The 12,432-nt window shown below is 39.1% G+C and overlaps 1 pseudogene; it reads left to right on the top strand.

The window, feature by feature from the left end:
* LOC137251893 (purine nucleoside phosphorylase-like) overlaps nucleotides 1–12,432 on the top strand; it is an 86,671-nt pseudogene that overhangs the window by 72,477 nt on the left and 1,762 nt on the right.

Genomic DNA, 12,432 nt, shown 5'->3' with positions numbered 1-12,432 from the left:
AAAAGTGGGCGTGGTTATTGTCCGATATCGTTCATTTTAAATAGCGATCTGAGATGAGTGCCCAGGAACCTACGTACCAAATTTCATCAAGATACCTCAAAATTTACTCAAGTTATCGTGTTAACGGACAGACGGACGGACGGACGGACATGGCTCAATCGAATTTTTTTTCGATACTGATGATTTTGATATATGAAAGTCTATATCTATCTCGATTCCTTTATACCTGTACAACCAACCGTTATTCAATCAAAGTTAATATACTCTGTGAGCTCTGCTCAACTGAGTATAAAAAGTCATATCTACACGGAAAAACCACTAATGTGTTTCACATTTTAAAATGTGAAAAACACATTAGGGGGACTCATGTAACCGTATAAATGCCTTATAAAGTGTGTAAACGTATAAATTTATCTAGTTTACGCACGAGCTGTCAAATTTTGTATGAAAAATCATTTACACAATTTGTATAAATTTACGCGCACATTTCATTGTGTAAACGCGGTAAACTCAAAGGAATGCAACCTTGCAGACATTACAGACGGCATTTTCATCAAAAATCTCCAACATCAGCAAGTACAGGCGTTTTAGTTTTGATTTTTCACTTAATCTTGGTATTTTTTAATTTGTATAACAATCAAAAAAATTTTTTTGGAAATAATACAGCTGAAAAACAATCAAGTTAACAAGAGTATTACTAGGTGCGTTCATATAACCGCGTGTGTAAATGGATATAATTTTACACCTTATAAGTTTATATGCTATCATGAGTCCCCCTATTATTATTTCATTTATCAAATAATTTGAATTTTACATTTGTTGAGAATTCATCGTAACTTGAAAAGCGCCTTACAAATCTGGCATCACAGTTGTTTCCTATTGCGTCTTTCTACCATTCTTGGAATGTCATACCTACATATCTTCTCAACAACTGAATTACTCTCGCGATTTGTTATGTATGTACATACCTACATACCAATGTACCTATGTAATCATTGTCCTTCATATAATATAAGACATAATCAGGTGATGGAAAAATATATACATAGAGAAAACGGTTAGGCATTCTTATATTGTCTAACGGGCAGTCATTAAAGTTTTTCTTTTGCTACAGTAAGAAAGCATTGTTTTACTTATCTTAATTTTCAACAAAATTTGGTCCATCAAAACGGATCAGCGGGTCTATTAATACAGTTAATTAATCCTCGATTTTGACATAAGTTTTGTCAATAGTGAGTGACAACGAGGAAGTTACGGATGAAAATTCCAAGGGCAAATCTACATCATCACAAAAACCGAGACGAAACACTGCCCCTTCCATAACTATCACTAACCCTGGTAGCGGCGTCAGCACAAGGTCAACTTCACCTCGCAATCAACTGCCATCAGAGCTCCTGTTCAAAGTTGTGTCACAGCGGTCGAGACTTGATTCGATGCGTGAACTCATAGATCAGATTCCAAATGAGACTGAAGACATCACTTTGAGTGATGTGCAAGTGTGGGTCACACAATTAGATGAGTTGCACAAAGCGTTTATAAAGGACCACTCAATAGCTGAGGTTACTTGGCCAATTAGTATGGCAAATCATGAACACTTCACTAAAAGTTATCAGACAATAGAATGCAAATCATACATGACAGCAAAGCTTAAATTGGGGCGTTTGCGAGAAATTCTTACACCAACAACGGTCTCGTCATCGTCGACAGCGCGTGTTGTTCTCGGTGACACAAGGTTTACCAAACTTCCCGATATGGAACTACAAAAGTTTAATGGAGAATATGCGAAGTGGCCAGAATTCAACCAGTGACGCAACAACTTTCTCAGCAAAAACAACGGGCTTGTGACATGTAAAGAGAATCACTTCATTGTCATGTGCCCCAAATTTCGAGCTTTAGATAAGGGGGCACGAAAGCAGGTGGTTATTGCCAAGTCATTGTGTTATAATTGCCTTGGACCACACTCAGCTCGATCATGCAGATCAGTACACCTATGCAAGGAGTGCAATGGTAAGCATCATTCCATGTTACATGACCCTTCACGGCCCATATCAGCTTCGACCTCAACATACGGCCAGTCACAACAATGACTATACGCTCATCATAACAAAGAAGAATACTCTTTAACCAAGGATGTCTCAGTTACCACATGCATAAAATCACCTCCACAGAAAGAGGATGCCATGGCAGCGCATACGTCAACACCTTCACAGTCAAGGGTTGTGAATTCATCAGATCAATTTACATTGCTTGCCACTGCATTAGCTTTCGTGAAAACGTCAATCACAATTAATACAGTCCGATTGCTCATTGATACAGGCTCTCAGCTATCTTTTATCACGGAGAGAATGGTGAATCAGCTTCACCTTCAACGACAACATTCTCACGTTACAGTTGTGGGCATTGGGGGGCAAAAGGCACTACAAACTAAAGGTTTCGTTTCAAACGTTCTTTCGTCATTATATGGAAGTACAGACATCGAGATTAAAGCTCATATCATACAAAAAATATCCAACTGTATACCACCTGCAGACGTTCCTCTCTCTCACCTCCAATGGAGCCATCTAAACAATTTACAGTTAGCTGACCCAAACTTCAGAGTATCCAGAGCCATTGACCTCATAATTGGAGCTGATTATTACGGTCAAATAATCAAACCCAACATCATTCGGCATTCCACAACTACTCCAATAGCTCAACTGTCAATCTTTGGATGGTTGGTGTTGGGTCCTGTCTCATCTACAAACTCTAAAACATTCCGTGTTCATCATGTAGAAACGAATGCCCAAAATGAAGAGCTTCAGACATTAATAACAAAGTTTTGGCTCCAGGAGGAAATACCGTCAGACGTCCCTCAAACAACAACACCCGATGAAGACGAATTTGAAGCACATTTTGTAAAAGCTCATTGCAGAGATGAAAAAAGTAGGTATGTTGTAAGATTGCCATTAAAGTTTCCGTCAACAAATTTGGGCGAATCCCTTCACCTTGCCCAACTGTGCCTACAACGGACCGTCAGAAAGTTAAAAACGGATGAAGATTACTCTCGACTTTACACCAATTTCATGAATGAATATGAGCACCTTGGTCACATGGTGAAATCACCTCATTCATCAGTGTCGGAACTTCCGCATTATTATTTGCCTCACCATGGTGTGCTGAAACCAGAGAGCACAACTACTAAGTTAAGAGTTGTGTTCAACGGTTCCAGCCATACATCATCTGGGCTTTCACTCAATGACATCATATATACCGGCCCAAATCTCTTGCTTAATATTACGGACGTTCTGATCTGGATACGTCAACATCGCTACATCTTTGCAACAGACATCACCAAAATGTATCGGCAGATCAAAGTACACCCAGATGATTGGAATCTTCAACGCATTTTATGGCTTAACGAAGATTATGTAGAGGTTCCTTATCAACTTACCACAGTGACGTATGGTACCAAAGCAGCACCTTATTTGGCAGTGCGAGCTCTCTTACAACTAGTTGAAGATGAGGGACACAAATTCCCTTTGGCGGTTTCATCACTAATTCAAGGTCGGTATGTTGATGACATTTTTGGCGGCGCAGATTCTATTTCGGAGCTCCAAGAAAGGGCGCTCCAGTTGAAAGATTTGTGTCACGCGGGCGGTTTCCAACTCGCAAAGTGGCATTCCAACAATATTGCATTAATAGAAAAGCTACGTTCAAGCGAAAATATATCTACACCACTCCCACTAGACGACTCTGCCACAAAAATTCTTGGCTTAATATGGATACCACAAAATCCATTTACATGCAAGTCGACATTCATTTCATTGATATTAATTTTTGCAGATATTCGGTCCCATGTAAGACTAAAACATTTAATTTTTCGCATGGAATACTAACAGGTTTCGTAATTCGCGTGAAAAACTAGCATATTTCGCTTTTTCGCGCCGGAAACTAAGACAATTGAATCACGCCTGCCTTCCATGCAAACACGAAATGCTCTGTTTTTCGATGGGAATTTGAAACGTACTAACTTTCGTTGGGAGCGCCAAAAGCCTTAGTCTCAAGGAAATCAATTTTATGGCAATACCAGGAAGTCCTCTCATCTTCTCTATGACTTCGATGACTATTGCTTATGAGCACAGACTTTATCTGGTTAACAGGGCCAAATTACCAGCACTACATTCATTAACTTAACACACACACAAATTTCATTGAACACATTGACTTACGTGAGGCTACCAACACATTCATTGATTTGATCCTGCATGGTATCAGCACCAAACAAAAAACAAAAAGTTAGTACCTGGCTTTGAACTGAGTTTATTCGGTAGGTGTAGGAAGTGTGCTCCCTAGTATTTCCAGTTTCCTTGCAAAGGCAATGAAAAGCTGATTGATTATTAAGCAATTGGCCGGCTGTTTGTGTGACTCCATAATAGTTGCAGAGCTTTAAAGAAGCACACTTGAAAAATCTACAGAGATGTTTAAACACCACGCTTAGGACTATCATGATATGTCTTCTTATGATGTTAGACCATCCTATCATACCTTAAATAAGTAGTATAATATCGACTTGAGAAAATTTTTAGAAAACTGCACTAGTAATCGAGTCGAAAATGATAGAGAACTCGCAAACTCAATTCTGGTTAATTATTGAGCTCAAGGCCGCAAGGATAAATAAAACACCATATATTTTATAGTACTGTGACGAATATTAGTGACACTAAGTGATACTCCCATCACTAATCTGACACTAAGTAAATAGAGCCACAACAACAATGAAGCTAGCTGCTACACTTGTATGTACGTAAACGAATAAATCATTATGTCTACACATATGTACATACACGCAGCAGAGAAGAGATGCACAAACACATGCAGATATGTTATCTGAAATGCTCCCAAAAGTATGCAATTGTAATTGTGGAAGTGTCGCTCACAAATACACGCATATGAGAAGCTATATACGTGCATCTGTAGTTATAATTATATGGCGGTAACTAAGTAAATTCTTGTAGCGCCTAGAAGATGCCACGAGGAAATTACAGAGTACAAAATCACCAGCGGTAGAGGCGCTAGAGGCAGTTTCAGTTAAGCACGCTACCTGTCGGGCAATAGAACAGTTTCATTTAAGCTATCAGTCAGTTTAGTTATTAAGCAAGCTAGTTGCAAAGTATAAGTGTTATTGTGAAGCACTTTAATAAAGGCCATTTTTCCACTATTCAATATTGGAGTTATTTATTCAACAGTTTAGCGATACGAAAGTTAGCAGAAGATTGCAAATAAGGGGAATTGCAGTAAATTCGTTACAATTGGTGTCAGAAGAGGAATTGTTGAATAAATTCCGAATAATGGGAATACAACTTGGACATGGCAAAGTTGAGTGAATTGGGGATACAGCAACTGAAAAAGGAGTTGGAGAACCGTGGATTGAATACAACCGGCAATAAGATGGAATTTCAAGCACGGCTACGAGAGGTAATGGAGTCGCAAGGAATTGATGTGGACGAGTATGTCTTTTATCCTGATCGGGACGAGACAACAACGAAAATTGAAGAAAAAAACGAAACATCGCAGACAGTTACGAGCACAGACTTGAACATGATGCGCAAATATTGACAGTTACATCAATGTCGTCGCAAATATCAGAAATGTCGACACAGATTACATCCAATATGGAAACTCAGCTGGAATCGCAGGAGAACCGTATAACAGCAAAGATTGAAGCACAAGAGGAACGAATATCAGAAATGTCATCGCAAATGTCATCTCAAAATGACAGATATAACATCTCAACTGGCATCTCAACTGGAAGAACAAAAGATAAGTGTAGCATCCCAACTGGAGTCACAGGAGACACGTATAACATCTAAGATGGAAACACAGTTAGCAGAACAGAAGACATATATGGCTGAGCAGTTGAAAGCACAAGAATCTCGCATATCTTCGCAACTGTCAGAACAGGAAGCAAGGGTATCATCAAAACTGGAAGCACAGGATGCAAAAATCGCTCAATTTCAGGCAGAAGTCGATGATTTGAAAGGTCGTATGGAGCAGTTACAACTAAATCGCTCAGCTGTTTCAGCAAGCAATCGAAAGGTAAAGACACCATCCTTTGACGGTTCTGTTCCTTTCCAGGTCTTTAAGATTCATTTTGAGAAGACCGCAGCAGTGAACAACTGGAGTGCTGATGATAAAGTTGCTGCACCATTCGTGGCATTGAAAGGATCTGCTGCTGAAATCCTACAGACTATTCCTGAGGGAGAGCGGAACAACTACGAAACATTGATGAGCGCTCTAGAGAGGCGACACGGAAGCCACACACAGGAAGCAGATACACCAAATAGAGTTGCAAAACCGCTACCAAAAAGCTAAGGAGACTTTGCTGGAGCTTGCGTCGGATGTTGAAAGGCTGGCATATTTAGCGAATGCGGACGCACCCGTGGAATACACTGAAAGGGCAAAGATTCAGAGCTTTATAAATGGCATACTGGACGTCGAAACAAAGCGAGCTACATACGCAAACCCAAAGCCAACATTCGCAGAAACGGTTTCACAAGCTCTGATTCATGAAACAGCGTCGCTTCTGTGTAAGCCAGTTTTCAAAGTACGCCGTGTGGAAGTAGAAAGGCCAGAGTGGGTAGACGCATTATTGGAGGCGCTGAAAGGATAGCAAAAGCGGAGTGAAAGAGTTATCAAATGCTTCAAATGCGGGAAGCCCGGTCACATTGCACGTCATTGCGATCTTGATCCTAGTGGTTTCAACAGCATGGGTGGTCTTAATAACAAAGCTGGAGGGGATGAGCGAGAGCGAGTAAGATGTAGAGATCGAGAGCTAGCTCCAGCTATTGAATGTCCTGGGATATCTGTGTCGCAAATTGGTAGAAAATCGAGCAGTCTTACCATCAGTGGGAATGTGGATAGCAAAGCACGTGTTCTGACTGTAGATACGGGCGCATCTCATTCCTTAATCCGATCTGACTTGGTCAACAGGAGAGTAAAACCGTTACCTGGAGCAAAGTTGCGTACGGTTACTGGCGAGTATAACCAAGTCCAGGGAGAAGTGGTATGTGAACTGTTGATTGGGAAGGTCACAGTTCTACACAAATTCGTTGTAGCGGAGATCGTTGATGAAGTCATATTGGGAGTGGACTTCTTGGTTGACCATGGCATCAAGATCGATATGCAGAGAAGGGTGATGCGTTATAAGAACCAGGATATACCACTTAACTTCAGTTTGCAGAAAGGGTTCAGTAGTAATCGAGTACTGGTGGAGACAAAGACCACGAAAGTCAAAGGCAAAGGTTGATAGATCGAATGGGCCAAATAAAGCAAAATCAAAAGTACCTGCGAGAGAAACACTGGCATTGACAAAATGGACACACAAAATAGAAGCAACGAATTTCCCAGAAAAAATGCGAGGGTAGTTTCAAGAAGGAGTGCACTACTGTTGTGCAACTGGGAACGATACTGATTATGCGAAGCCAATCTGTCAAGCGCTAGCTCCACGAAGTAGTTCATTGTCCAAACAACAGAGTGTGAGGGAACGGCCCAGGGTAATGAGTAGTAAGATCAAACACTGGCATTACAAAAACTTTAATTCGGAAGGTTTCTTGGAGGGAGATCTTGTACTGCTATACAACCCTCACCGGCGGAAAGGTGTTCCATACAAATTTCGGCGCAGTTGGGAAGGCCCGTACAAAGTTGTGAAGAAGATCAGTGACACCATCTACCGCAAACCATTGGGAAACCACGAAGTAGAAGGGTGGTACATTTGGACATGCTAGCAGCGTTTAGATCGGGAGATTTGTCTGATCGGGACGATCAGACCTAGGTGGAGGGCAGTGTGACGAATATTAGTGACACTAAGTGGTGTGATGGTGGCGTGCTCCGCCTACCACGGCGGATGCCCTGGGTTCAAACCCCCGGGCAAAGCAAAATAAAAAATTTTAGAAATAAGGTTTTTCAATTAGAAGGAAATTTTTCTAAGCGGGGTCGCCCATCGGCAGTGTTTGGCAAGCGCTCCGGGTGTACCTCTGCCATGAAAAGCTCTCAGTGAAAACTCATCTGCCTTGCAGATGCCGTTCGGAGTCGGCATAAAATCATGTAGGTCCCGTCCGGCCAATTTGTAGGGAAAATCAAGAGGAGCACGACGCAAATTGGAAGAGAAGCTCGGCCTTAGATCTCTTCGGAGGTTATCGCGTCTTACATTTATTTTTTTTATAAGTGATACTCCCATCACTAATCTGATACTAAGTAAATAAATCCACAACAACAATGAAGCAAGCCGCTACACTTGTATGTACGTAAACGAATAAATCATTATGTCTACACATATGTACGTACACGCAGCAGAGAAGAGATGCACACACACATGTAGATATCTTATCTGAGATGCTCCCAAAAGTATTCAATTGTAATTGTGGAAGTGTCGCTCACAAATACACGCATATGAGAAGCTATATACGTGCATCTGTAGTTATAATTATATGGCGGTAACTAAGTAAATTCCGGATGCGCCTAGAAGATGCCACGAGAAAATCACAGAGTATAAAAGCACCAGCGGTAGAGGCGCTGGAGGCAGTTTCAGATAAGCACGCTACCTGTTGGGCAATAGATCAGTTTTATTTAAGCTATCAGTCAGTTTGGTTATTAAGCCAGCTAGTTACAAAGTATAAGTGGTATTGTGAAGTACTTTAATAAAGGCCATTTTTCCATTATTCAATATTGGAGTTATTTATTCAACAGTTTAGCGATACGAACGTTAGCAGAAGATTGTAAATAAGGGGAATTGCAGAAAATTCGTGACAGTATTACGTATAATTTATATAATTGGTCGATATTTCGGTTTCAATCTGAAACCATCCTCAGGAACAAATGAATATACTTGATCGTCGATCAAATTATAATACCACAAAATATATTGTGTTTTCGTATGGGTTAACCGGGGATTGCCCGTATTGCTTTTAAATGTTCGAAAACATTTATTTCAAGCAATTTTTTAATTTTATAATTTATTTAATTAATTGGGAAAAATTTAAACAACGTGACATCAGGACGGACAAGGCGACAAGTGTTTCGAGTATACCTTGTAAATCTCTTCAAAGCCTTTTCTCCCGGGAGTGGGAGTTGAACCCGCACTCCTACGATAGTTGAAATGGTTACAAACGCATTCAGCTACGTCATGCCTTAGTTGCTGTAAAGTTTTTCCCAATTGCCTTCTTTTGCCTATATTCTTCTACACATCACATACTTCGTATGTAATTATGTGTTGAAGTTATGCATATTTGTAAGGAGGTTTCAGAGAAACTTGGTATTGTAGAACCAGATAGAACAAAAAGAGCAACAATACCAAGTTTCTCTGAAACCGCCTTACAAACATGCATAACTTCAACACATAATTACCAAAATTTTTTTTTTAAATTAGTTTTTTTCAAGTTTTTAGTCTTTATTTAATTCCCTATTATTTCTCATTCTATTTAGTTCTTATAGTGCCTCATTGTTAGAAGGAATCTTTCCTGACAATTTTTTACAATCTAAGTCCTTAATACATAATCCTTCCAAATATTTTATTCGACTCTGTGCCACGTATGCTTGTCCCTCCTCGAACTCCAAAGTATTTTGATGTCACATCTGCCGCACTGTATGTAATATTTGTTCCAAATATGAGCCAAATCAGACCACAAATACGAATTTTTTAATATCTCGATTCTTGCGCCACCTGGCGCCGATTTTTTTCATAGGTCACTTTCTATTCATGTAAGTATTATGTGTTCCGAATATGAGTCAAATCGGACCACAATTACGATTTTTTGAAATATTTCGATCCATGCGCCACCTATTGGAGGTTTTTCTTATTATTGCATTGTCATCGGGTTCTGAACTACATTCCAAGTTTGAAGCTTGTAGCTTATCGGGAAGTTGCAGTAATTTTAATTACAAAATTCGTGTCGGCCGGCGGGCTGGCCTGTCATGTCAAGCTAAATAAAACCGTTTAAAAAAGAATTGCATAGCACTACCATGTGCCCTAAGCTTTAAATTCGATTCATACGAAAGCGCCTGAATTTCACATGAAAGCGCAAAGAAAAAGCACTTCCATATGAAGCCAAGGCAAATCGGTATGATATTCAAATTTTCACTAATTGACAACAAAAAAATTTTCAAAAATATTGTAGTACTGAGAAAATTTCATTTATTCATTAAAGGGACCATCAAAATTCTTTAAACCTTTAAAATAATTTGTCTTTGTTTTTTTTTTTTTCAATTTAAAAAAGTTACAGTGTATATATAATTTTGTATATGTATTGTATTCGCACTTCAATATGAAAATTTTTGAGCAGCCCTGCACATTAGGATCCCATTAGAGAAATACGTTAGATTTCGATTGGAGAACTATAGTTTATCTCGTTTTGATAATTAGGTCCCGTTTTATTTGAGAACGCCATGTTTGCACAATGTTTCTTGAATCATCCTCTAACATTAGAGATTCGAGAACAAGCGTAGTTAAGTAATCGTCTTCTAATCTTCATCTAACTGCAGTGTTTGTTGGGATACATAATAAAGCAGGTATATAAAGAAGAGCAATGAAATTGAACAAACAGTTTCTGTTAAATTCCCAAGAACCTTGGTAAAAGGGGGCATCTACGAATAGATTTTGCAAACGAAAACTCAGCCGTTTGAACCAGAAGAGCATAAAAAGGCCCCCAGTCTCGTTCACAAAGAGTTGGACAAATCTTAGGCGATAAATGCACGTTGACCGCGTTCTTCTCAGAATACAATACCCGAAACTTGAATTATAGGAAAACAACTATGCACGTCACTCTGGCTGTGACATCAGTTCCGTGTGTGCTGAAGTAAAGATCTTAAACAAGTCAATTGAAAGTAGATTTAAAATCTTAAAATACTTTGAAAATTAGATTGCACCAAATTGCGTCATGTTGTTTGCCACAACGGGCACCGGATCGCGACAGAACCGAATTTTTTTAGTATTTGACATTGCACATCATTAGTAGCTAGTTTGTACTATATCAAAAACACGTATGCAATTAAATTGATAAGAAAACAATTTGTTTTTGTGATAGTGAATTTTCTAAAACATCAAAACATCTTCTGCTAAAGATGAAATCATAGGTTTCTTATGGTAATGACTGGCGGAAAAAAATATTATTTGTTTATTGAGGTATTTTTAAAGTTGGGTTATAAATACAAAGTAAATGTACTACATAAATTTGTTGTTGAAAATGTTTACTTGCGCCATTACATCACACCTTCACCATTGCATCGAAATTTCATTGCGACAATGTTTTGTTCTCATCAAACTAAGACTGCGAGTAGTAAATTAAGGTTAATTTGCTTATTTCTTGTTTTACATTTAAAATATACACAAATGACATACTTAAATATATTAATTTTGCTACTTTTCCTCTTCTCTTTCCAGTTACTCCTATGAGCTAATTAAAGAGATCGCTGATTTCTTTTTAGAACGCACCAGCATACGGCCCAAGATCGGCATCATTTGTGGTTCGGGTCTCAACTCATTAACCGATCACATTACCGATGCAGAAGCATTCGAATACGAGAGTCCCTGCAAAAATCGCGAGTACTCCATGTATGCATGTATGGAGTACTCGCTATGGACCAACCGAGTACTCCAAAATTAACCACAATTCATACAAAAAATATGGTCCAATTAACATTGCGATGTCCTAGGACTGGACCATATACTCCAGCTCCGCATTACATCAGAGTAATCCATGTAGTACCCACAGTCCGATAAACATCGTATAGTGTTTACAATCGTTAAAAACGAGCAATGATCGGCTTACAATGTGTTCGTGTAGAAACATGAGTTGGTCCATTGCTGCATTACAGTGGAGTATAATGGTAAGTACTCCAGTGGACCACATGATCCAACGATTTTTGCAGGGGTATACCAAATTTTCCCGTGTCCACAGTGGAGGGTCATGTTGGTCGTATGATTTTTGGTTATTTAGAAGATATGCCTGTGGTGGCAATGCAAGGACGTTTTCACTATTATGAAGGATATCCATTGGCTAAATGTCCAATGCCTGTGCGTGTCATGAAATTAGTTGGTATTAAATATTTATTTGCTACAAATGCTGCTGGTGGTTTAAATCCCGAATATAAAGTTGGTGATATTATGATTGTACGTGATCATATAAATATTATGGGTTTTGCTGGTAATTCACCGTTACAAGGACCGAATGATCCACGTTTTGGACCACGTTTTCCACCCATGACCAATGCATACGATCGTCATTTGGTACGTAAAGGCTCCATTACTGATACTTAGCATAGACTTGACTTGGCTTTCGAACTGTCACTTACAGTTCTGTTAAATGAACATTGCATGTTATTGATTACTCAAAACTTAACTTGACTTAGAAGTCTGTTGAATTTTGATTTTCTATGTAAGTTCTAAGTGACGTTTACATT

Source organism: Eurosta solidaginis, chromosome 5 (genome assembly GCF_040869045.1).
Source record: "Eurosta solidaginis isolate ZX-2024a chromosome 5, ASM4086904v1, whole genome shotgun sequence".
In the NCBI taxonomy this organism is placed as follows: domain Eukaryota; kingdom Metazoa; phylum Arthropoda; class Insecta; order Diptera; family Tephritidae; genus Eurosta; species Eurosta solidaginis.
Note: the sequence above shows the minus strand (reverse complement) of the source record. Positions and strands in the feature narration are given on the sequence as shown.